We start from the raw sequence: 25,190 nt of genomic DNA on the forward strand, positions 1-25,190 counted from the left end.
TGGGCCCGTGAGCCATGGCCGCTGAGCCTGCACGTCCGGAGCCTGTGCTCCGCAACGGGAGAGGCCACAACAGTGAGAAGCCCGCGTACCGCAAAAAAAAAAAACCCAAAAAACCCCCACCATAATTGAAACTATATATACACATATAATATTCATATATTTAAGTATTATGTATATTTAAATTATGTATATATTTTTTCGTTCATCATCGTACAAGATTAACGATGGATACACTTGATTTGAACTGGAAAACTACATGAAATACCTTCTGAAGACATTGCATGGCATCTCACTAGTGTACATGGAAGCTGACTGTGACTATAATTGGGTTGGTTATAGGTTTGAAATGATATCCAACAACGGGGAATAAAAATGGTTTTATCACCAAATATCTAGCGTAGAATTAGAGTGTATGAATGACGATTGTTCATTCATTCACTCTTAGTTTCACAGAGCACTAATGCTGCAGGAAGCCTAAATAGAAAGTGAAATAAAAATGAGAGAAAAACAAGAAACTTTAAATTGTCAATCAATGGATTTAAATCCTAGGGCTTCATCAACATTGAAAGAGCAAGTACCCACTGAGAGGGAAAATATTATTAAAACATGTTTGATTTTTATCCTTATGGTCTGCTCAAGAAAATTGTTGAAAATATCTCATTAAAACTAACTACAAGTTCTCTTAATAAGGGTTAAGTGTGTTAGTTGAATGTGTTTGATTTGGATCATTAACATTATTTATATCCAGAAATCAGGCTACATGATGCAAATTTAAGGTCTTACTTTTCCTGTTTTCCCACATTATTCAAACTCTTTTAGTGTGTTTAAAATCTCAGTAAAATAATGAAGGAAAAGCGTGTGGCCGTGTAATCAGATAATTCTTTGTTTTTATCTTGCTGCTTTCTCATAGTAGCTGCATGACTGGAAAAGTTGAATGGCCTAAGTTAGTGATATCTTCCATATTGAGTTCTTGTGAGAAATAGGCTCAGACTGGATGCATGTGTTTAGACAATTGTATAGAGCATGTGTCACAGTAGACACTAAAAATTGTATCTCTTTTTGGTATTCTTAAGCCTTTCCAGTGTTCATTATTCAGTACATATGAGGTTTTTCTACAAATTGTATATATTGTACTCAATCGTTTAGACTTATTACAGTGCTGCCATTTTAAAGAATTTGTATATGCTGGTAAAATACAGGTATTTATCTGTGTAAATAATCAATAAAAACAATTTTTTATCACAGAACAATATATGAGCTATATATTCATTTTTGTATATTCATTTTTGGTCTCTGCTCATTCCCCTTTGCAATATAACACTTTAAAAAAAAATAAGCTCCTCCCTGTTTTTCCAAATAAATTAAATAACTCCTTAATTCCCTGTCATAACATTTACTTTTTATTCATAGTGCCTTTTTCCACTAAAAATGTTATATTGTGTACTTACTTGTTTATACTCCATTTATCCCATTAAATATAATATTCAGCTTGCCAGAATCATATATGCTTTGCTTATAGCTTTATATCCCATGCCTAGCAGAATGCCTCTCATACTTAATGAATATTAGATCAAAGGCATAGACGAATTAAAGGAACATTTGCTCAATAAGCATATTTTTAAGTGAAATTTAAAGCCCTAAACTGCATATTTAATACAGTTTTAAAGACCTAACTCCCAAGTTGTAGGAAGTGGAGTTTCACAACACACACTTTGACATTTGCACACAATTAAATCTATATAAAAATCTTAGTAAACATATATTTTAAAAAACCTTTCTTTTCCAGATTCCCTAAATGGAACTGTTTTCTATAGACCCAGAATAAAAGGTAAAACCAAATCAAACCCAACCAAAACGTGAAACATTTTCCTCTTAATTATTTCTTACACTGAAAAACACTGACTGGGAAACTACACCTATAAAATTCATTTCTAAGTTTCTCAAGATACTTTAAAAATAAGTTCTCAGGAAAACTCTCCCAGGAGGATGCCCGGAGTTGTGAAATAGGAATGATTGGCACTTTGTGAGCCATACATCTCTATATGAGTATCTCTCCTCCTCTCCTCTGGTTCCTTGTTTTCTTGCTGCAGAATAGATATGCAAAAAGATTCCTTTTTTGGGTTGAGGAAAGAGCCTGATTCATTATTTCTGTACTCAGTCTCAGAATATAGAAATTATTGCTGACTTGTTCTTTCTGCAGTTACTGATATATTTATTTCATCAATATGCTCTCAATGAATTAATGTCTCTCCCTCTTGCCTTCTTTCTCTTTCTCTCCTTCTTTCTCCTTCTCCTTCCTCCCTCCCTTTCTTCCCATTTTTCTTTCTTCCTTCCTTCTTTTCCTTTCTTGCTTGCTTGCCTGCTTGCTTTTTCTTTCTCTTCTCTCTCCCTTTCTCTCCTTTCTCTCTTTCTGTAGTTCTGTCTATCATCTACTATAAAGCGTATAAAATATATATGCTATCAGATTGAAAATAATATTTTCTTCCTTGGAACCAAAGCATAAATTCCCTGAGTCAATTCATCTCTCACTGTAAGCTCTCATCATGTTTCTAAATCGTAAGGACAAACAAAAAATGAAATAATAGGCCTAAGGCTGAAGGCAGAGCTCACAAAACTAGGGCACCATAGAAAGACTCATTTGGACACTTTAGAAAAGCAATGGCTTTTCTAGCTTTCAGTCTTTTCCAATCCTTTTCACATCCCTGCAGATGCATTACTGAAGGAATGTGTCCCAGCTTCGTGGGTTTCAGCTTGTCATGTATGAATATTGATAACTTGGTGTGCTGTCAAAGCTCCTGTTCCCTGAGACAGAAGAGCTAACACGTGGCTTTTCTTCCTTGCTGCTTCTTGTCCTTCCCCCCATTACCTACCTTTTGACTGTTTTAGTGCATTTCACAAGTAGGGAATAGATTTTCGATAATTAGTCTTTACTCCTTGTAAAATATTGGTGAAGGCAGTGGTCAAAAATAGAAAACAGAGCAAATTTCAGTACTGTACATGGATTATTCACTTACCCAAAAGATCACTTTTTTTTTTCCCCTGACAAAGTAAAATTCAACTGTTTTTCTTTTTAAATCTAAACATTTTTTTTTGGAAGAGAAATGTCTTCAACATTAAAATTAGGTGGTAGCAAGTAGTCTTTTTAAACTCTTTTCTTTTATACCTAAGTATTAAAACAAAGTAATGCTACATTTTCTATTCTCATATATAACTTTTATTCACATAAACTATTTAGGATCTACTAGGGCTAGGATAGAGGATGCAATGTTGAAAGATGAACTCCTGGCAGGCAGGTAGGTTTGTTTCTTTTTATCAAACATGTGGTCTTGTTCCTGACATCTACTTAATAACACTTCAATTAATATTTACTAAACAAAGGAAGTAGGAAAGGAAGGAAAAAGGAGGGAGAGAAGGAGTAAGGAGGGAGGGAGAGAGAAAGAAATTAAAGTGAAGGAACTACACAGATTATAGAAGAACAGAAGAAAGAAACTAGGGGAAGACAGTATTAAAGCCATTGACTTGAGAATGACAATGATACGGAACAATTCAAGGGATATAGGAACTCCTTTTCCATCAGGAAGTAAGTGTGCACTTGAAAATAATTTCTAAAAGAGCTTTAAGATGATAGTGTTACAGAAAGGAAAATACCTTCCAGAGTTAAGTTAAACTTTTGGAAAAAATATAATTAGCTAAAAAGCCGATAGCCTGTTTTTATTTGAAAAATCAGGTAGCAAACTAAGTTGAGAAGATGAGACATACATTAAGTCAGTTGTCTGTTTAATCTAATATTCTCTATGTATTTAAAATCTCTACAGGACACATGTGAGTGTCAAAAGAGCACTAGACTGGGAGAATGAACACTGCATTTCTAGGTCAGACTTCACCTGGTGACCTGGGACAAGTCACTTAGCCTCTTTAACTTTGAGTGAAAGTTTTAGAATTCAAAGAAACATTGGTTCAGATTTTGATTCTGCATGACCCTGGGGAATGTGTACAGCTTTCTGAACCCCAATGGCTCACCCTGAGTTCACCTGTGGATCTGTTGTCAGAATGAAGTGATGTAACAAATCCCATCCCAGATGGCACTTGCCATCTGGTTCTACAGGATTAAGTCACTAGCCACTGCAGCTGCTGTCCTTCAACACCCTCCGAAAGCAGTTCAAGGTGGAGATCGGGAATGAGGCACTCTGTGCTCTGGGAAAAACTGGCAGGACAGGCGTTCAGATAGTTAGATACTTTCAGGAGAAGAATTTATGAGCCCAATTCTTGTATCTCCTCATATCTAGAAAAGCACTAAAATCCTTCATGGTGACGTCTGCTCCTCGTGACCAGCAGACAGCATCTGCCACAATGTGTGCTTGACTGTGTGTACCCTCCTTCACTAAAATCATATAGAACACTGACCTTCCCCCATCTCTTCAGAGCCGTTTCTCAGAGCCATCTGAAATGCTGTCTCCCAGGCTATAGTCCTCATTTTGCCCCCAATAAAACTTAATTCACAGCTCTCAGATTGTGCATTTTTTTCAGTCGACAATGTTAAATGGGATTGGCAAAACAGATTCCTGGACCCCACCCCAGACATACTATAAGAACCCCTAGGAGTAGAGCTCAGGAAGCTCTTTTAAAATATGCAGTCCCACAGAAAAAACCAGTCTTGGCAAAGCAAAGAGCATTGCACTAAGAGAACTATATTTGCAAAGGACTTGAGGTAGGAAAGGTTTTGTTCTAAGGAACTAAATGAGAGCCAGTACAGCTGGAGTGAAGAGAATATCAGTGCAGTATTAGACTGTGCAGTAAGTAGTGGCCAGATCAGGCAGAGTATTGTTTAGGTTTTAAATTTATTCTACATGCAGTAAAGAGTGGTAAAGAGATTTAGCCAGAAGTCGATTGTATTAAATTTAGCAACCATCTTTCTCCTTGTATTATACCAGTAGTATGTATGTATGTATCACATATGTATGTATGTATATGTATCACATGTGTATATATCACGTGTATATAGATACACATCTATAAACCTATAGATGCATACATACATACACATTTTATTTTTATAAACTTGAGTTCAAGTATCTACTAAAACTTTTGGCTTGCAGGAAGACAATGAAAAAGTGAGTGAAGCAGTTGAAGATGTAGGTCATATTTTAAAGATAATATTAGCCGAGGTAACATTCATTAAGGTTTTCTCATGTGCACAGTCTTTTTACAGGCATTATTTCATTTAATTCTCCCAATTCTCACTACTCCTTGAAGTAAGGACCCTTGTTATCCCAATCAATATTTAAGGACATGAGTTGTAAAAAGCCTAGATAATTAGAATTTATAGAAGGTCAAATAGCTGGTAAGTGGTAGAACTGAAAGTGCATCCTGGTTTTTATTACTCCCAACAATTCGGGGGGTATGACACCAAAAGCACAAAAGATAAGAGCAAAAAAGTAATAAGTGGAACTCCATCAAACCAAAAAGCTTCAGTCCAACTAATCTGTAATTGATTTGGTTGAATGGTGTACACAGAAAAATCTGCTTACTTCTTAGAGAGCTACTGAAACATTCTGTCCACAGCTGTGCTGCATTTAATGCTGTAGTTCAAGAAAAATCAATAGATATGTCTTCCCTCTACTTATAACATAAAATATGAAAAGAAAAAGTCAACATTCAGGGTATGAAATGTGAGGCACATGAAGAACACAATTACTTTACTGGACATAAAGGGAATATATCATAAAAAAAAAATAGAGTCCACATCTAATTTTCCTCCAAAGATTACCAAAAATCAAAATATTTTGCCCACTAAATCACATTAGATGTTAAGTTAAAAAGACTTGAAAAGTATTTATTATGTGCAAGTTCAGTCTATTAAGTATTATAATTGACACAAATGCAATTACTCTGCAAATATGAGTAAATCAGGTCTCTCCTATGTGCTTTTATAACATCCTGATTTTCACCCACCACACATAGTATTCATTACACCAAGTCATTATTACCCAATCATCTGTATCCCTCATTACATTATACATGCTGTGAGGGAAAATATATATTTGTTTACTTCACCATTTTATTATCATAACATACCTAAATCAGTTTACAGTGTTTATACTTAAGTTTTCTTATTACAACCTTTTGAACCTATTAGTCTTAAAATATGTGTATGATGAATCCAAATCTGCAAATCTAAACAATATAAATAGAATATTTTAAAATATAATTTATGAAAAGACCATTTTATTTTATCTTTCACAGATCTGTTACATCTCTGACCCTAATATTTCAAGCTAAATATAAATTTGACATGAATGAATAAATTAATGAAAAAAAAGAGAACCTAAAGAAGCAAATTCAAGGCTAAATTGTTAATTCCTTGGTTGTATTTATTATTTTTAGTATTTCGTATGATTTTCTTGATATCCAGTGAGTGATAAACATTTTCAAAAATTGTCTTATTTACATAATTTCTATTTTTCTTTAAAGCATATTTCATGACCAATTTCTCATCAATTTAGAAAAAAACAATAAAATGTTCTTGTTGGGCACTGAAAACTTGAAAACAAATTAAACTATCATTTAAATAATTTAATCAAATTTTAATATGTTTCTAAAAGTGATACTATTTATATCTAAAGCATATTTTTCAATTAAATAAAGAAAATGTAATTTGTCCAAATTCAATGTCCCTCTAGTCATATAACCATGAACACAATTATGGTATGAACTGTCTATGTTATGCCTGCATTTGTGTGATAAGCATCTCTCCAAATTGAATGTCTCTGAACTCATTTTCTTCTCTCCTAATACAACCATGATTGTTATCTACAATGATGGATATTAGCTCACCCCTTCCTGTCTCAACTAAAGTAAAACTTAGTTTCTGGAGGTCCTGTACCTGCTCTTTTTGTCATTTTATTACATTTGTGTACCTCAAAGCTAATCTTCCTAAAATTGATCTATTTCTTATTGCATGGCACCCAATATTTTTCATATAAAATATATATTTTGCCTAACTTTTAAAACCCTTTACAATCAGGCAACACTTAGCTTTCAGTACTCTATAAAGTATGTTTTCCATTTAGGCTCTCCCTGTTCCCCTCCCTAAATACACCAGCTCAATTTCAACCACAATGAATTTTCTTGTTACAGAGTTGAATGTCCTTTCTCCTCTGCTTAGCCAGTTCAAGATGCAAATTGAATCATTTCTACTGTAAATAGTTTTTCTTAATAATCCTACTTACAAAAACTTAATTCTTTGAATGAGTATATTATTTATCTATATTACCATATTTGTAATTAAGCCATGTACAGCCATATATTATTGTTTAATAGATTCTTATTTCATTATTTCAACTAAAGTATACCATTCATTATAATAACTATAATTTTTACATGTTAGTTTTCATAGTTGGAATATAGGCTCCTTAGAAAGAAGAAAATGAATGTCATTTCATTGGAATCCCTAGAGACTAGCAAAATTTCTTCCCATGCAACACCGCTAAACCAAATTGCTAAAGCAAAATTGAATTATGGATTTATGCTTATGGAAAAATGTCAGAGGAAATACTTTTAAAAACTCCTCAACACAAAATGACAAATAATTCTGGCAACAAATTTTTAAATGCATTTATGATGCGGAAAAAAATATGGAGTAAATTTCAGAGGCTGAAATTGAGCTAAAAGAATATATATGTAGGATGTGGGTGTACCTGATCTAGAGGTTTTGGTGGCTGTGTTGGGTATAGGAAACAAAGTCCAGGACACCTGAAGGGCAAGAAGTTGAATTGGAGACCTGCTCTAAGAAGCTGGGAAGACTGAGACTATGCACTTAAAGAAAGAGTCAGCTTAAAAACAAAACAGACAAGTAAACAAACAAAAAGGCCTAGAAAAGGAAGAGAGCAAAGTGAGTGCCTGCCCTGACCTCACTGTTAGTAGAAAATACATAATTTACAAATTCAAAGTTTTTTGCAGAAAGTACATAATCTAAAAATTCAAAAACACCAATGAAAATCATAACTTATTTTAAAGTGCTCCAAATTGTTTTATTGTGGCAAAATGGAATATATACTTTCTAAAAGAATGCACATCCTTTACATTTTATGAAGGACTTGAAAAATCAATATAGATGAAATTATTTTGACCATGAACTCACAGTAGGAAAAAAAAAAAGAAAGAGGAATCAGGGTCCCAAGATTAAAAATGTGCAAAAGGCATAATCTTAACACCACAGACTACAGAGATTGGAATTATTTGATATTAAAGTCAATTATCAGCAACATATTTAAATAATTTCAAGGTAAAGTAAAATATGAGAGAGGCACCGGGGTTATCAAAACAAATCTGAAAAGACAAAGGAACTAACATGATGATAATGATGATAATTTTTTTTTTTCGGTACGCGGGCCTCTCACTATTGTGGCCTTTCCTGCTGCGGAGCACAGGCTCCGGAAGTGCAGGCTCAGAGGCCATGGCTCACGGGCCCAGCCGCTTGGCGGCATGTGGGATCTTCCCAGACCGGGTCACGAACCCGTGTCCCCTGCATCAGCAGGCGGACTCCCAACCACTGCGCCACCAGGGAAGCCCAATGATGATGATTTTAATTTAAAGCTTATTAAAATGTAAAACAGCAGATTAGCTAAGCTGAGCACAAAATTGGTAAATTAAAGATAAATGAGATAATAACCCTGAGAATATACACCACACAGAGGAAAAGAGATTGAAAATATAAAACATATCTAGAGGATTATGTTACAAAAACTGACAAATACCTAATCAGAGTTCCAGAGGCACCAAACAGAGAAAATAGGGGAGATTCTATATAAAATTATAGTAAGTGAGAATTCTTCAAAATCAATGAAATACATAAATCTTGAGACTCATGAAGCACAAAAAATTCCAAGAAGGTTAAATAAATAGAAATACATACCTATTCATATCATACTTAACGTGTAGTTCTTGTTATATGTAGCAAAACTTTTGTTATAAATAACAAAAATTAGAGGTAACAAAACATAAAAGTATTAAAAAAATTTAAAAGACATTGAAGCATAAGTAAATCAATGCAATTACATTCACAATATTCACAAGTAGAAGCCTCATTAGGAAAGATATCAATTCTCGACAAATGTATTTCTATATCTAATGCAACTCCAATAAAAATTCCTTCAGTTTTTTTTTTTTTTAGTTGAAAATCAGTAATACTAGAGTAGGTTGTCTTCAATTAACCCTCCCAATAATAATTTATAAAATTTGAGCAAAATAGAAAGAACCACTAGTTAAAGGAGTTATAGAAAGTCCAAAACAGTCAAAAGCTAAATGAGTTTTTAACCTAAAGGAAGGGAGCAGCACCAATGGAGAAATTGAGAGTTGCAGTCCTCTAGTTTTGCCCTAAGGACACTCCCCAATCTGGGCAACATGGGGAGGATGAAATTCAGTCAGAAACGACATTCTTGGGCTTCCCCGGTGGCGCAGTGGTTGAGAGTCCGCCTGCCGATGCAGGGGACACGGGTTCGTGCCCTGGTCCGGGAAGATCCCACATGCTGCGGAGCGGCTGGGCCCGTGAGCCATGGCCGCTGAGCCTACACGTCCGGAGCCTGTGCTCCGCAACGGGAGAGGCCACAACAGTGAGAGGGCCCGCGTACTGCAAAAAAAAAAAAAAAAAAAAAAAAAGAAACGACATTCTTAAAGGCTTGATGTGTCCAGAATGGAAATGGGGAGTTGCCAGAGAAGATGTAAATTGAGGAAAATAATTCTGAAAGAAGCAAAGAAGAAAGAAAACCCTGAACAAATACCCCTCAAATCCATGACTGACTCCTAAACTCTACAATTGTGAGACAAACTTTGAGGAGCCAATCAGAAAGCAAAAGCTGAAAGATCTGCAGTGCTTAATAAAGGCTGTATTTCTTGCCTATCACAGATGAGACAGTGTTCGCAGTTTGGATATCTCCAAAGTAGAGTGGTTTGGTAAACACATTCAAATGCCAGAAAAGCCATGTCTTTGTAGTAAAGACCATCACAAGACTAAAGATTAGCCCTAAACTAAGTGTTGAACTAGGACAGACTCACTGTAATAAAATTTTAAACCAAATATCTGCAAAGACAGTGTAGTCAACAAATAATAAAACTGCCTGCCAAGTTAAAAATCAACATTATACCAATAAAATAACATACTTCAGAGTCAATATATACTATCATCTACAATACCCAATAAAAATATGTAGTTATGAGAATTGTAAACAAGCAAGCAAATGTCACTCATAGCAAAGAGACAAAGCTATTGATGAAAACAGGTCCCGGGACAGCCTACATCATTGGTATTTACAGACAAATGTTGACCTGAAACAAAGAAACTGCCAGATATTTCTCCAGCAAAGATGGGTTTATTCAAATTGCAATTTTACTTATTAAAATAAAACTTAATCCTCTAATTATTCAGGACAAAAAACAGGATAAGGCATTCTGTGCTTTGGAAAAACAGGTCCCTTAGATAATTAGAGTTCTCTCAGAAAAGTAAAAATGAACTCAGATTCTTGCATCTTTCCATTCACAGAAAAACACTAAAATTATTCATGGAGATATCTAATCTTCATGACAAGCAGTAACCTTTTATTGAGATGTGTGTTTGACTGCATGTTTTCCCTAGCCAAAATCACAAATATCTGGCCACTTCTTCTTATCTCTTTGGAGCAGCTCCTCAGGGCTATCTGAGAGTCAGTCTCCTGGGTTATAGTCCTCAGTAAGACCCTAAATAAAACTCAACTCATAGCTCTTACATTGTGTGTGTGTGTGTGTTTTTTTTTTCAGTCAACAGTTTTGACAACCATGAAGGACTCAGAGCAGACTGCTCTCCTTCACGTGAACTCTATAAAGATCTGGATCCTTGGTACCAACAAGGGCCCCTTATGCCCATCCACGTCCTTGGTGAATCCAGATGAATTGGGTGAGTGTCTCCTGGTCTCGGATCTCCCATCTTGGCTGACAATCCTGGGCTTTATTCAGTGGTTGCTAAACTCCTTGATATGAGGACTAGGTTCCCCTTGGACTTAAGTTCAAGAAGAGGTATCTGGATTTCCCAGTTGAAAGACACTGACAAGATTTTGCTCAGTTGAAAGACACTGAGGACCTTTGGACTGGGTTATTAGGTAGGAGGCTCATCTGATGCCTTTGTTAGAATTGGCTATTTTAAACAGGGTTAGTTGGAATAAACTGAAGATACCATATGAGAGCTTTCAGCTCCAAAGATAAGGGCCACAGCTCTTCCCAGTCGGTACAGCTTTCTCAAGCAACTGAGAAATTTATGGGAGTGGTGGAGGCAAGTCCTCATACCATGCAGCACTCTCATAGGGAAAGCCACTCATTAATTTAAAAAAACTCGCTTGTCTAGGGATGCACACATAAGGATTTGCCATCCATTGTTCCGAGCACCCATGATGGTTTTAGACTGCCAGAGGGAGAAACCAGAAACTGAGACATAAAATTGCTGAAATAACTCAATTTGAGGGTAATATGTACAGGAGTTAAGCTCACAAACAGCACAACTGCCTACCACGCAGTTTTCAATACTAATTTTATCCTGACAAACCAACTTTAAAATGAGGAATAAAGACTCCTGAACAAGACAGAGGGAAGTCAGATAGCCAATCACTGACTAACACAATACTTATGGAGCTTATTCTTGCAAGTGCTCAGTTTATTGGGAACTAAGAATATCTTGCCTTGAAATGGCCAAGATGGAGCTCTTTTAGCATTCCAAAACTGGCTTTTGTGTATGCAGTTAAAGAAAGCCAGCTTGATAAAACATCTTTTCAAAATTCTGACCCTAAGGGAACAAAAGTCCTTCTAGGAGGCTTGCATTTCCCTTTCTGTGCCTTTGAGATGTCAATGTTGTACAGGTCATTGAACTCTGACCTAGACCATCGCCAATTCCTGAGATTAAGTTAAAATAAAAAAGGGAAAAGAGGCCTTTTAAACTTCAACAAGTAAATTTAACTTATTCTAATTGTTACTCATAAACTAGTGAGTTTTATATTGCAATACCTGATTCATAACTAAGTTTTAAAAATGGAAACTATGAGATCTCTCTTTGTGTCTATCTGGATGTATGTCTGTGTATGTATCAATACATAATAAATATATGTTTCTACCTTTGGGTGGTATTTCCAAAATTAATTGTAAATGAGTTCTATTTAATAACTTAAGAGAAAATAAGTGCTTATATAAATTCTCAGAAACATAATAGACACTAACCCAAATGAATTTCAGGTTCATATGATCTGGGAATTATTCAGTATTAAATTAATATTTGGCATTAAAGTTAGTTTAAGTTTGTTGGTTTAATTCATATAGACATGTCTTTAGAGTCATCAACAGTAAGTATAGTACTTTTATTGTACCTAGGTTTACTAAAACTCAAATAAGTTCACATTATCTCTATTACAAAATTTGTTAGCAAAAAAAATGGGGGATGGTGGCTGGCTTGGTCCAATGTCTCATGAAGTTTTCATGGGTAATGTAAATATAATTGTTGGGAACCAGTGAATTAAATAGACATAAATGGAGTAAGAGCTTTTAGGTGAACTCTTTAAGAATAATTATGTTTTATGGTGGGTCTACTTAAAAATAGTTTCGCCAGACCTTTGGTAACTTGAAACTAGAGTTTTGCTAAATTAAGTTAAATGATGGAAGTTTATTGAGTATCTAGCTTCCCAAATAAAATAAGATACTGAAACATTAATTACTGAGCATAGGCTCTTACAAAGAAACTAAAGTTATTTATGACTATTAATAAATATGTTTGGTACCACACTGAGACATTTTCTATAAGGAAGTACATGTTTTTGAAATTATGAATAGTATTTATAAGTTTGTCATTCTACAGAATGCTAATGTAAAAGACAGTTTATAATTGCTTACTTCTTAGTTTTCACTAGAGATTAAGGTTTTAAAGCTTAATATTTCTAATTAAAACATTTAATTAAAACCACTAAAAATTAAAAAGTAAAACATCTTTGTATGCAAGGAATAAAGTAGGTATAAGGAATGGAAATGCATTTTGTAAAGTGAAAACAAAGAAATTTTGTCCTGAAAAGAGGCTAAAATGACAAAAAGAGACAATCTGAAGGTAAAAAGGAAGTTATAGAATAGTGGAATTCTATAGAAGTGGAATTAGTGGAATATAGAAGAATGTGGAAAGGAGACGATGGGAAAAGAGTTTAATGTGTGGTCAGGACTGGCTAATTTAAAATAAATTTGAGTAAATAAATTTTAATATTAAAGGTAAGGTGGGGCAAAAGTAGAATTTGGTTTTCTCTCTGTTAAGAGGACTAGACTTCTTGGGATATTCATCTGCTTTTGATAACAGATTGTAAATTTCTTCACTGTTTAAGTAATCTGTTATAACTTCCTGTATTTGCCTTTGAAATATTTTATTGTCATTTTGATTAAGTGAATAACTAAGTATTGTTTCACAGTGATCTATAATCCTATTTGACCAAGTGTTTTAAAACCTTTTGATATCTTTGACTAACTTCCCAAATCAAATTCTAAATAAAGTTCTTCTGACCTCTAGCTAACTCTGGGATGTTTCAGGGCCCCTGAAACATCTCAAAGAGAGATATTAAATTAAGTAGCCTCATTTGGCATGTTAAATTAGATGGAAAGCATTGTCAAATGAGTGGTAATAAACCTTCTTAGGTTATATTGTATGGATAAATGTTATTAATATGAATGTTCTAGAAACTATTAGAAATTTCTAAAATTTGGGTATGCCCTGGTATGTTATCAGTCATAATTCTAGTTATTATTTTAAGAGGTTATATGTCACAGAAATAACCAAATTTCTTTGGCAATTGCATTGTAATCAGATATTCAGCTATGCCATGTTAAGTCTTGTCACTTACAGATAGTTATTGTTTTACCCTGATGCTTTTGCAAAAATGCTTCATCTTCTAAAGATTCACAGAAAGCACTTTTTGACAAGTATAAGTTTCTGATAACTTTCAGATCCTAAGAATGAACTGGATAATAAATCAAAGAATTCTAATGGAAAATCTGATTGTTTCATGAAACTGTTAACAGAAGATAAAGGTCAACAATAATTAGTTACATATGGCTAAATAATTTTTATGTCTTTTTGTCTGAAATATTACTGGCTTTAATCTTTCTTTTTCCAGATATAAGGAAACCTTTCCCTTTAAGCTAATTATGACTTACAGCAACTTGATAAATTATACCTTTGTAAACAGAATTGAAACATTTACCTTTTCTCTCTATCTGATCCCTCCAGAATTTGGAAACATTGGTTATATTAGCATGAGTTTGACTACAATGTCATATTTGAGAATATGTATAGAATCAAATATGATCAGACAGCTTTAAAGAACTAAGGCGGACTTTGTGGAGCCATAAAGCCTCTTGGAAAAACAACCTGGTACTTTGCTCACAGGGTTCCCAGAAGCCTTATCAGCTAAATAAGGAAAGACACTTCCTGGCAGGTGCAGGAACCCCAACATATTTTGCAGACCTCGAGAAGAGAGGAATCCATCCAAATCTGTAGGTATTGCAGGCAGAATCCAATGGCAATTCCTTGGCATGGCTTTTCTGTCCTTGAGAAGCCTTTTAAAAGTTCAATCTGAGATTCCTTATGAAAAGTTCCAGTAAAGGCAATTTAAAATAACATATGTAATCAACTACTTATGTAAATAATCAGGCCATATTTAGTGAAACAAGACTCATTTTGCAAGCAAATTAAGCTATATTTTGGTAGAAAATTTGGCTATATTTTGTAGAAATGAGGGTAACTTTAGAAATAAAAAATGTTTAAGTGGATATTAAGTTCTAGTATCATTAATATTATTTGGGATTCTGTATTTACTGCATAAGACTCACTTCCAAGATGGCTCCTTGTTACTATGTTGCATTATTGTAAGGTTTAATTGAATCATTAAAAGGATACTCTAGGCTTGTTTCTGAAGCTCATCACAATAATCTGTCTTTGGACAAAGATAAGATACTCCATGACCTGTAACCAGGAGACTATGCATACTGGAAATACATCATTTAAAGGACATTTTCCTACCTAGATGGAAGGACCCTTATCAGGTCCTCTTAACCAGCTCATATATAGCAAAACTGAAGGGAATTGATTTTTGGATTCATATTTCCCACTTAAAAAAGGCCCCTGCATCAGCCTGGTCTACAGAGAAGACAACCTCAAACTCACTTAAAAACAATGCTCAAACAGAGGAGAAATCACATCAGGACAAGAAGAAGATGACATCAGAAGTAGACAGCTATCCCAAGATACTGAACCTGACCCATATGATTATTTATAGCATTTTCTTGATTCCTTGGACTTTTTGCATATAAATCAAATGTTTTTCTATCAGGTGCACAATCCTATGCAGAGTTTAAAAATCAATCAAATTCTTGGGTTTATGGTCAATTACCTATGTCTAGTACTTTTGGTTACCTTGGTGAATTTCTCCTCTCCTAGGTTCTGATTGGATGACCCTTAGGAAATTTATTCTAAAAAATAGAAGTTATACTTCTATCTGAGCCATTATTGATATGACTAGGTGGGTCCCCTTTCTTGGCCAATAATCATATTTGCTCTGATTATGGCCATAAGGATGAATTTTCTTTAAAAGTTACTTAAGCTCAATCAGAGCAACTGGCTAAATTTCAGTCAAAACCCATAACTGCCTCATTTATTAGGAGGGACCCTTCCTCAGTTACAGGATAGATTTATATGGGTAATAGCAGGCTTTGGTCACTTAAGTTTAAAATTCCCCTTATACTGGGAACAATCGAATCATGCTAAGAGTAATCAGCATAATGACACCAGGAAATTGGGCTGAGTGCCTTATGAAAATGCCAATATATCATGGCCCTTAAAGATAGCAATTGGTATGGAAGAGACTGGGTCAGATGACTGGGGATATACTGGGCTGCACCTAATGGAAGTTCTTGGCTTAATTTCTTACTTATGGCTTTATTAGTGTAACTAGCTATATTACTTAAATTCTGCCTATTCTATGAGATTGTTGTTTCTTTTATTACCCAGTATATAACTGAGCCTCTGACAAGAATAATGATGACTAAGGAACTGGAAATCATTGACTAAATATACAGTTTTATACAAGATTAAAATGATTGTAATAGTGTAACTCCACATTTGGGAAGAAGCCACAGAGAGAATCATTTCCTAGAGCATAACAGACTAGTAAGACAGGTAGTCCAGAGACTTTTATGGCTAACAATAACAGGACAGACCAATAACAGCACACTGAGTGGCCTATTAATGAAAACTTTTCCTGACCTAGGAAAAAGCCTTCCTACCACCGTGGAACAAATTGGTCATGAAATGCTTCCCAAAGCTTGGTTGAATTAATGACCAAAAAGGGGGGGATTGTAAAACAAAGACTGTTGCCCACCGTCTAGTTCTACAAGGATCAAGTCATTAGCCACTGCAGTCACTGACTGAAAGTACACCCTGTAGGAAATTCAGGACAAAAACAGAATAATGTACTCTGTGCTTTAGAAAAACAGGCCCCCTAGATAGTTGGAGATATTTCAAGAAAATAAAAATCAACAAACTTAGATTCTTGCATCTTCCCATACATAGAAAAGCATTAAAATCATTAACTGAGCTATCTGATCCTTGCAACTAGCAGTAACCTTTTATTGAGATGTATGCTTGACTGCATGTATTCCCTAGCCAAAATCATATATACTGGCCATTCCTCCTACCTCTTTGGAGCAGTTTCTCAAGATTTATCTGCGAGACTGTCTCCCAAACTAGAGTCCTCAGTTAAGACAACAAATAAAACTCAACTCATAGCTCTTACATTGTGCTTTTTTCTTTTTTCAGTTAACACATAGTACCCTGTATTTACTCTAAGCTCTGTATATAACATAATTTATTATAATTACCTTGTGCCCTCCTTTAGGAGAATGAGTTTCTTCAAGATAAGATTTGTGCCTAGTACAGCACTTGGCACAGGTTAGATAATAACAAAAAATTATCTTGATAGTAAATGATAAAATCATGCTTTTATGTGCCACACAAGGGAATCGAAAAATGTACAAATCATAATTTATCAAGCATCAGTATTATGTAGAATATTTTGTCCTTCAAATTACTGAACTCTGGGTAGTACAGAAATGATGTTTATTCTGTAATAAGAATACCAGTGCTCTACACTAAGCACAAAATTGCAAACATTTTCTTGAACTTGTGAATTATGAGTGTGATAGTACACAGGAGCACTCAGAGTGCTGATTTAATCATTAATCTTTATAGACAAGACATATGTGATGTCATTTTGAAAAAAAAAAACAAAATGAAGTATCTGCCAATTCAGAAACTGGAACAAAAGAATATAATGTGAGACTAGTCAATGGTATTAACAAGTATTTAAAACTATCTAAATAAAGGGAATGGCAACATGAGAACAAAGAAATGTGGGGATTCAGTGAAGTGATATTTGGCAACGTTTATCTAGCATCATCCAGGGATGAAGTTGTACTTACAAAATGATGAGTGGGCTCAGACCTCTTGGCAAGTGATATGTGTGTCCATGAATGTATCTAGATATCCAAACGTAATGTTATTAGGAATGTGTAGGGGAGCAAAATTTGACACACCGAAATGTCTCTTTGGAATGTAGATTATTTTGAGCTGAAAACAATCAAGGCCCAATAGACTCAGGAAATTTTTCTTTTTAGTTCTTAGCTGCCTAAAGAACTTAGATAAAGTGCCTGTTCCCAGAATAGAGCTTTCACCAGAGAGATCAGAGTCCACTCTGTGTAAAATTGTTTCTGCATGGCCCAGCAAATATCTGTTTACAAAATATTTAGTTTTCTATCTCCGTGAGAACTCTTCCTCCCCTTTGAAGCCCCAAACCACTACTCCCAACATCCTCTTTTGTCTTTAGCTGAAGATGGTATTTTAGGTGAGGTTTTTGGCCATTTTGGCCAGTTACTCAGTTTTTCTTCATATCTCCCATATATATATATTATTCAACTTGTTTGATTTTCTCCTGTTAATCTGTCTCATGTCAGTTTAATTCCTATATCAGCCGGAAGAACTTAGAAGGGTAGAGAAAAATTTCTTCTTCCCTAACAAATGAAAGCCAATTAAAATTCTCTCTTATTCTATGATATGTAAAGTTTATGATAATAATTTGGTTTCCCATATAAGTTTCCTATAAGAATAAATCTGACTGACCAAATTATATAAGTATTATAAGTCACATGACACCTATGTCACCAAATAACAATATGAACTATATATTATTCTTCAGGAACTTGACTGACTGGGCTATGATCCTTAAATTGGTCATCTTTAAGGACCTAATGTGGATGGAGATCCTAGAGCTTTATAGTTTCAGAAACTGGACCACTGAAAAAAACACCAAGGAAACATCATCTTCCAGGGGTCCTGCTTAGGTAACCTTCATCAAAATATCTCAAAAGTCATACCCTCAATGAAATGGCTCTATATGAACACTGTTTGTGATGGCTACAAAGACCTGTGCTCTGAATTATAAATGTGGTTAATGGTTACACCACAGTATCACCAAAAAATGCATGGGTGTCCATGGTCTTTACACATGTCACCTTTTATGGAAATAAGCAAGTACTGTGGTTGTGTTAAATGTTGCAAAATTTATACAAAGTTTTAAGGAATGACAATTTACATCTCTAAAAGTTGGCTTGCTTAGTGTGCTAACACAAGCAATAACCTTTGACCCTATTTCACATGATATTGTTCATCAGGATGAAAAAAAATATAGGTATTGCAATAGATGGAATGTTTGTATTCACTCAGAATTGATATGTTAAAATCCTAATCTCCAATGTATACTATCCTATTGGGAGTTAAGGTCTTTGGGAGGTAATTAGATAATGAGGGTGAAGCTCTCATGAATGGGATTAGTGTCCTTATAAAAGTTTCTAGAGAGCTATCTCTATCTTTCCACCATGCAAAGACTTAGTGAAAAGATGGCTATCTATGATCCAGAAAGAGATTTCTTACCAGACACAAAGACTCAGTGAAAAGATGGCTATCTATGACCCAGAAAGAGATTTCTTACCAGACACTGAGTCTTCCAGTGCCTTGATCTCAGTCCTCCAGCCTCCAGAACTGTGAGAAATAGATGTGTGTGATTTGAGCCACTCAATCTATGGTACTTATGGTATAGCATCCCATACTGACTAAGACAAGTATTATCTTCTATTTTTTTTTTTTTTAAGAAAACGGAAGCAATCCAGCATGTCTAGTCTTTGGCCTCATTATTTTCTAGACGAGACTACAGAAAATGATGAATTAGTTTAAATGACAGTCCCACATCTATTCAGAAAACAAATAGTAGAGGAAGCACTTTAATCTGTGGGTTCTCAGGCAGACATGAAATGTAGAACATCCCTTTTTTTCAGTGCACAAGATGTTCCATTAACCATAATGTATCTGATTGGGAAAAAAAATGAGTCACTCCAGATGATATCAGCAGTGACACAAATCAAATGGGTATTCGAAATGTACTGTTCTCTTTTATTTGCAGGGTGAACCACGACAATACAAATGGGAGCCTCTTATCAAGTGGGAGAAAGACAGAAACTTGTGTCACTTTAAGAACTTAATCTGTTCTGTTGGTAGGGGAAAAATCCCTAAATTCATTCCTTAGTGTTGCCAGTTTAGCCTTAATTTAATTTTGGACAGTAAATCCACTTTCAAATCATTTGAAAGTGAGACATTATTAACTTTTTAGTTACAAATTTATTTTAAATTAACTTGTTTTTCTATTAATTTATTACCATTGTCATTTATCACCTTTTGATAATAAAATGATTCCTTGGGGGAATAAAAGGAAAAAGACACACTATATTTAAAAAAAAAACAAACTGCTGAGACCATGGTGTAAAAAGATTATATGATTAATTTCTTTCATGTGTTTACATATGATACATAAAGTACCTATTCTAATAAAAATGGTTTGACTTAATAAAATCATATGCCATGTGCAAGTCAAGGATTAACAAAGGCCATTCCAGACACAGTTCATCAGATCCATTAGGATGTAGGTACTACAGGTCAAAACCACATTCTCTCCAGTCCTCAGGTGTGCCATTGTGTAATAATCACAAATACATAAAGAGCACTTACTATGTGCCAGGGACTATTTAAACATTTTACATATATTAACAGTCCTTGTTACAACTCTGTGAGGTGATTACTATCATTATTCACATTTCTAGGTGAGCAAGGAACTAAGGTACACAGGGTGCCCCTTAAGTGACAGCACAGACTCTAAAATGAGCTAAAGCCCATGCTCTTTACCACCCTTCTCTATGATCTATGGTACTACTGGCCCAAGAAATACATACAAAGTAAACAAATGTTGAGAAAGAACATTTTTCTAGATAACTATAATTTCAGTCTACCTTCTAAGGTGACAGTTGTCTGAAATGTTTTGGCAGCCCAGATGAGCTTTGGAAAAAAATGTGAAGTACTATCCTGTTTCTGGGTTAACCAACACAAAGTGAGATGAGAATGTGACTCATGCTGGCATCTTACTATCATCATGGTATTTAATAATCTTTCTACTCTTTAGCCAAGGGCACTCTAATAAAACCCATATTTTATACATCATGTTAGAGTCAGGAGACAGTGAGAATCATGCAGTATAAATGAAATTCTGAAGCGACTTGGATCAGGGTGTCCCAGAACCATTTTATCCATGTAAGCAAGGAAGGAGTGAACCCACTTCCCCTTCTGTTTGGAACTATAATGAAGACTTTTTTAGGTCACGTGGATCTTCCATGTAAGAGAAACAACAACAAAAACTAAGTGGTTACAGGGCTAAAACCAACTTGCCTTTGATCCTGGAAGTTAAGTTATTATTATGTAAACATGAAACTGAGCAGGACTTTGTGGAGTCCTCCACAAAAGCCTTTCTGTGCCCCTCTTTTCTTGTTTGTAGGAAAAAGGCTTTCAGCCTCCTAGACCTTCCCTGAGTTCCAAAGGGCAGATTCAAACAGTTACTAACTAGAGAAAGGAGAGAATGCAGAAACAAAGGAAAGGCAGTCAAGAAACAATAGTGCAGTGATGGGGCAAGGTCCTGGTTCCTCGTCCGAGGACATACATAGCAATCTGATACATATCTCTGAGTTCTTCTGCAGGAACTAAGGCTCTCACCCAAGTTGAGCATGGTAACTTTAGGCTAAGCACAAGCACGTGGACCCCAGACTGGTTGGAACCAGAAGGTTGGATTTTTTTTTTTTTTTTTTTTGCCTTGCAACATGGCATGTGGGATCCCAGTTCCCAGGAATCGAACCTGTACCCCCTCCAGTGGAAGTGTGGAGTCTTAATAACTGGACCACAAGGGAAGTCCTAAGAAGGCTGAATTTTGAGATTCCTGGAACACCACTCTGTTACCTCACCACCAACCAGTTAGAGGAAGATCACACACCCAGCAGACCTCCCCACAAATTTTGCCTATTAAAAACTCTTCCCCCCAAACCATCAGGGAGTTTGGGTCTTTTGAGCTGAGCTGTCCATTCTCCTTGCTTGGCCCTCACAATAAACCTTTCTCTGCTCTAAACTCTAATGTTTCATTTTATTTGGCCTCACTGTGCATCAGGCACATGAACTTGGGTTGGACAACAAGCACTTTTAATCATGTTTCCTGATTCTTCTAGAATAGGACAAATCTGTCTGAAAATAATCATGAATTGGAATAAACTGTTTCATTAAATATTTAACCTAGGAAAGGGAATTAGCTTGGACATTATGATAATCACATACTTCTCTAAATGCAGTAGTTTATTCAAGACTTCTTCCCATCCTCTTTTTACTTATGAGGTCATCTTAACATACATCAGAGTGTTATAGTATCTGGTTGTGTGAGGGCCAAAGGAAGCTGAGGAGGTAAATGAGAAAAAACAATATGATTTGTCAGTTAAAAATGGGTGTCTCTGGTGACCAGTGCCCTCATGATGCAGTACAGCAGAGACCTGAAGCACCACTTGGCTTCTGTTTCTGAACGAAAACATCAACCTGGGTAAGAAGTATGTCTTCGATATTAAACGAATCTCCAAGGACGAGTATGACCACGCCAGGAGGGCTCTGTACAATGCGGGTGTGGTGGATCTTGTGCTGAATAGCAACCCCAGCCCCCCGAACTCTCCCCTGGAGTCCTCGGAGAGTAGCATGAGCTGCGGCAGATGCCAGCAGACCCGGGCCCTCCAGGAGAAGCTGCGCAAGCTCAAGGAGGCCATGCTGTGCGTTCTATGCTGCGAGGGTGAGATCAACTCAACCTTCTGCCCCTGTGGCCACACTGTGTGCTGCGACAGCTGTGCCACCCAGCTCCAGTCGTGTCCTGTCTTGCAGTTCATGGGTGGACCACATCCAGCAAGTCTACCTGCCGACCCACACCAGTCTTCTCAACCTGTGATCTGATCCACTGTGCACTTACTGGACATGCCATGTCTCCATGAACTGCACTAGTGTAAACTATAAACGATAGATTGTGGACAGAATAAATCCTCCAATGCCCATCTGCCATACAACGTTTAGGGAAGGAAAGAAAAAAACAAAAAAGTTAGAATAGAAAGAATACTACTACTCCTCACTGCAAAAACGTACCATGCGTAGAATCAGCACCTCCTGGGTGGTGACCAGGAAGAGCTCTGGGACCCAGACACATTCCTTGGACTTTTCTCCTTTTTATGATCAAGTAAAGAAATCAGGAAAATCTTTGACGTCAGTTAAGTGGCAGCATAGCCCCAAAGTAGGTACCTTTTAGAAACTGATGTTTAAGTCTCCTTTACGTATCCCAAGGTAAGTTTCCTACGTGCAGCCAATTTTGTAAGAATTCATTTTAAGGATTTACTTGGTTCTTTTTGTATGGGTCACGGAGCTCCGGACATTTTTAATAGGAAAATTTTTCTTAAAGACATAGTCGTCATTTTAATGTCATTTCTGTTTTTCTAACTTGTTCAAGAAAGATTGGGAGGCAAACATATTTAAAAATCTATTCGGGGACTTTTTTAGAGTGGACACAAAGTTGTCAGATTTAAATCAGTCTGACCAGTGGAAAACAGATCACTCCACGTGGATAGTTTCCTATTCTTTCTCCCTCCCCCTCTCCTTACCCCGTCCCGAAGCTTTTCAATTATAAAATGCTACCAGTTTGGTTAGACTATTTCTGTGGAGTAGTTGGCACTCCTTGGGCCTCTTGAGTTGGTGGAATATTTTAAGATTGAAAAGGGAGCACATGTTTCTTGGAAGGAAGAGCATTGCTCGCTGAGATGACGCTTCGTGGTGTGCAAAGCTGGGGTAGTTTGTGAGTTCTCTGACGCACCCTGCTCTAGCTTCACCCAGTGGGGTTGCTTTTGCTTGAACCATTATGCCTTTTACAGACTTATCATAGATATCCTAGACATTGTAAGCTTTTTTCTTTTTTTTTTTTTTTTTGGTAGTAAATGCTTAAGTATTAACTTTTTGTTGCCCCTCTATATGTTTTTGATGGGTTTCATGTTTTTGTTTCTATATTCTTAATCATGTTTTCCACTCCTACTTGGGCATTTTGGACGCTGGTCAGCTTGTGGGTTTTCTAGGATGTCTTGGACCTACATGACTTTATTGGGTACAATACTAGCTAAGTTAAAGCTAGAAACCTACACTGTCACTTTACTGAGATTTCTGAGTTTTTCATATTGCCTTAATGTAGCAGTAATGTATTTATGCATTTATTTCTTTGCACAGACATTTTCTCAGATATTAAAATTCTACTTTTTTATGACACATATTAGCATATAAGCCTTTATTCCAAGACGTATTTATTTTTTCACTTGTAAAAAAATAATGTTTCACATAAAGAACTCTGTTATATCTTAAAGGACTTCTGTCTTTTATATTCAGGATAATAAAGACGTTAAAGCAAAAAAAAAAAAAAAATGGGTGTCTCATTTGCTGTTAATTGCCTCTCCAATATCCACAGGTCCCTTATTCCTACTAACAGAACCTTGGTTTTGTTCAACGCAAGGTGCCCAAATTAAACTACTTTCTCAGTTTCCCTTGAAGTTACAGGTGGCTACATGGCACAGTTCTATTGTGGGAGAGTCTATGATAGCTTTTTTCTCCTGAAAGAGGTCAAAGGCCGTGGCTTGCTGCACCTCTTCTTGCTACTTATGTAATAGAGAAGAACAAATCTGGCTCCATATTAGATCTGTTCCTTTTACTTTACCCTTTGTGCTCTGTTGCCTGGGCTGAGGCATGCTGGCTCTGCACCTTTTGTAAAAGAATGTTGCTTATTGCCTGAAATATACAGGATAGCCTATTCTCAGGGCTCTGACCTTTAAGAGTTCTTTCGTGTAGAGATAAAAAGTTGCAGGAACATCTGTTTTGTTGGAGACTTAAAGGAACATCGCGAGCTGACCTACAGGGACAGCTGCAAGAACAAAGGATTCTGATACCAAGAAGTTTGTAACAACCAGCCCCACCCCCTCCCTCACCTTGCTTTAAAAGTGCTTTGCTGAAACCCTTCAGAGAGTTTGGGGTTTTCGGGGGCATGAGCCCCCCGTCTCCTTGCTTGGCCCTGCAATAAACCTTTCTCTGCTCCAAACTCCAACTTGCGGTTTGTTTGGCCTCACTGTGCTTTGGGCACAAGGACTTGCATTCAGTAACACACTGAAAATGGTTGTGGTGTCTTGAAGCTACAGGAGCCATCTTGTGATTTCAAGGGGAAAAAAACCCAAAAAGCATGTAAGGTATGTTGAGGGAAAGGCAAAAACAAAAACACCAAAAATAGAGATAACAGGTCCTGAAATCAAGTTGCAGAACCATTGCCAAGTTACTTTCCATGGAATTTTTTTCTTTGAAAGAGAAAAATCCTTATGTTTTTAGGCTTCAATTAATCAAGTTTTCACTTACCTGTAGTAGAATACTGATTACTAGGAACCATTTAAAGTTTCTGATAAGTGTTCGAACTTTGAAAATAGATAAATAGTCCCTTGATCTTGCTCCTGAAACATCAAGAAACCTGCTGTGCTTGGATACTGAGAGATAGATATCTCAGGTGGAGCAACTTGAAATAATCTGCATACTAGCTGTGAAAGCTTTTCGAAGGAAATACCCCATACTTGTTTTCAGGAACTCTAAAAAGAAAGCCAAGCAGGCCAAATCCTTGGAACAATTG

General features: G+C 35.9%; 1 protein-coding gene across 3 annotated transcripts in view; it reads right to left on the reverse strand.

Moving 5' to 3' along the window:
* Window positions 1-25,190, reverse strand: part of BRINP3 (BMP/retinoic acid inducible neural specific 3) — a gene marked incomplete at both ends in the record, with an annotated part of 403,154 nt that overhangs the window by 1,370 nt on the left and 376,594 nt on the right. The window lies entirely within an intron of this gene.

Source organism: Hyperoodon ampullatus (assembly GCF_949752795.1).
Source record: "Hyperoodon ampullatus genome assembly, chromosome: 2".
Taxonomy (NCBI): domain Eukaryota; kingdom Metazoa; phylum Chordata; class Mammalia; order Artiodactyla; family Ziphiidae; genus Hyperoodon; species Hyperoodon ampullatus.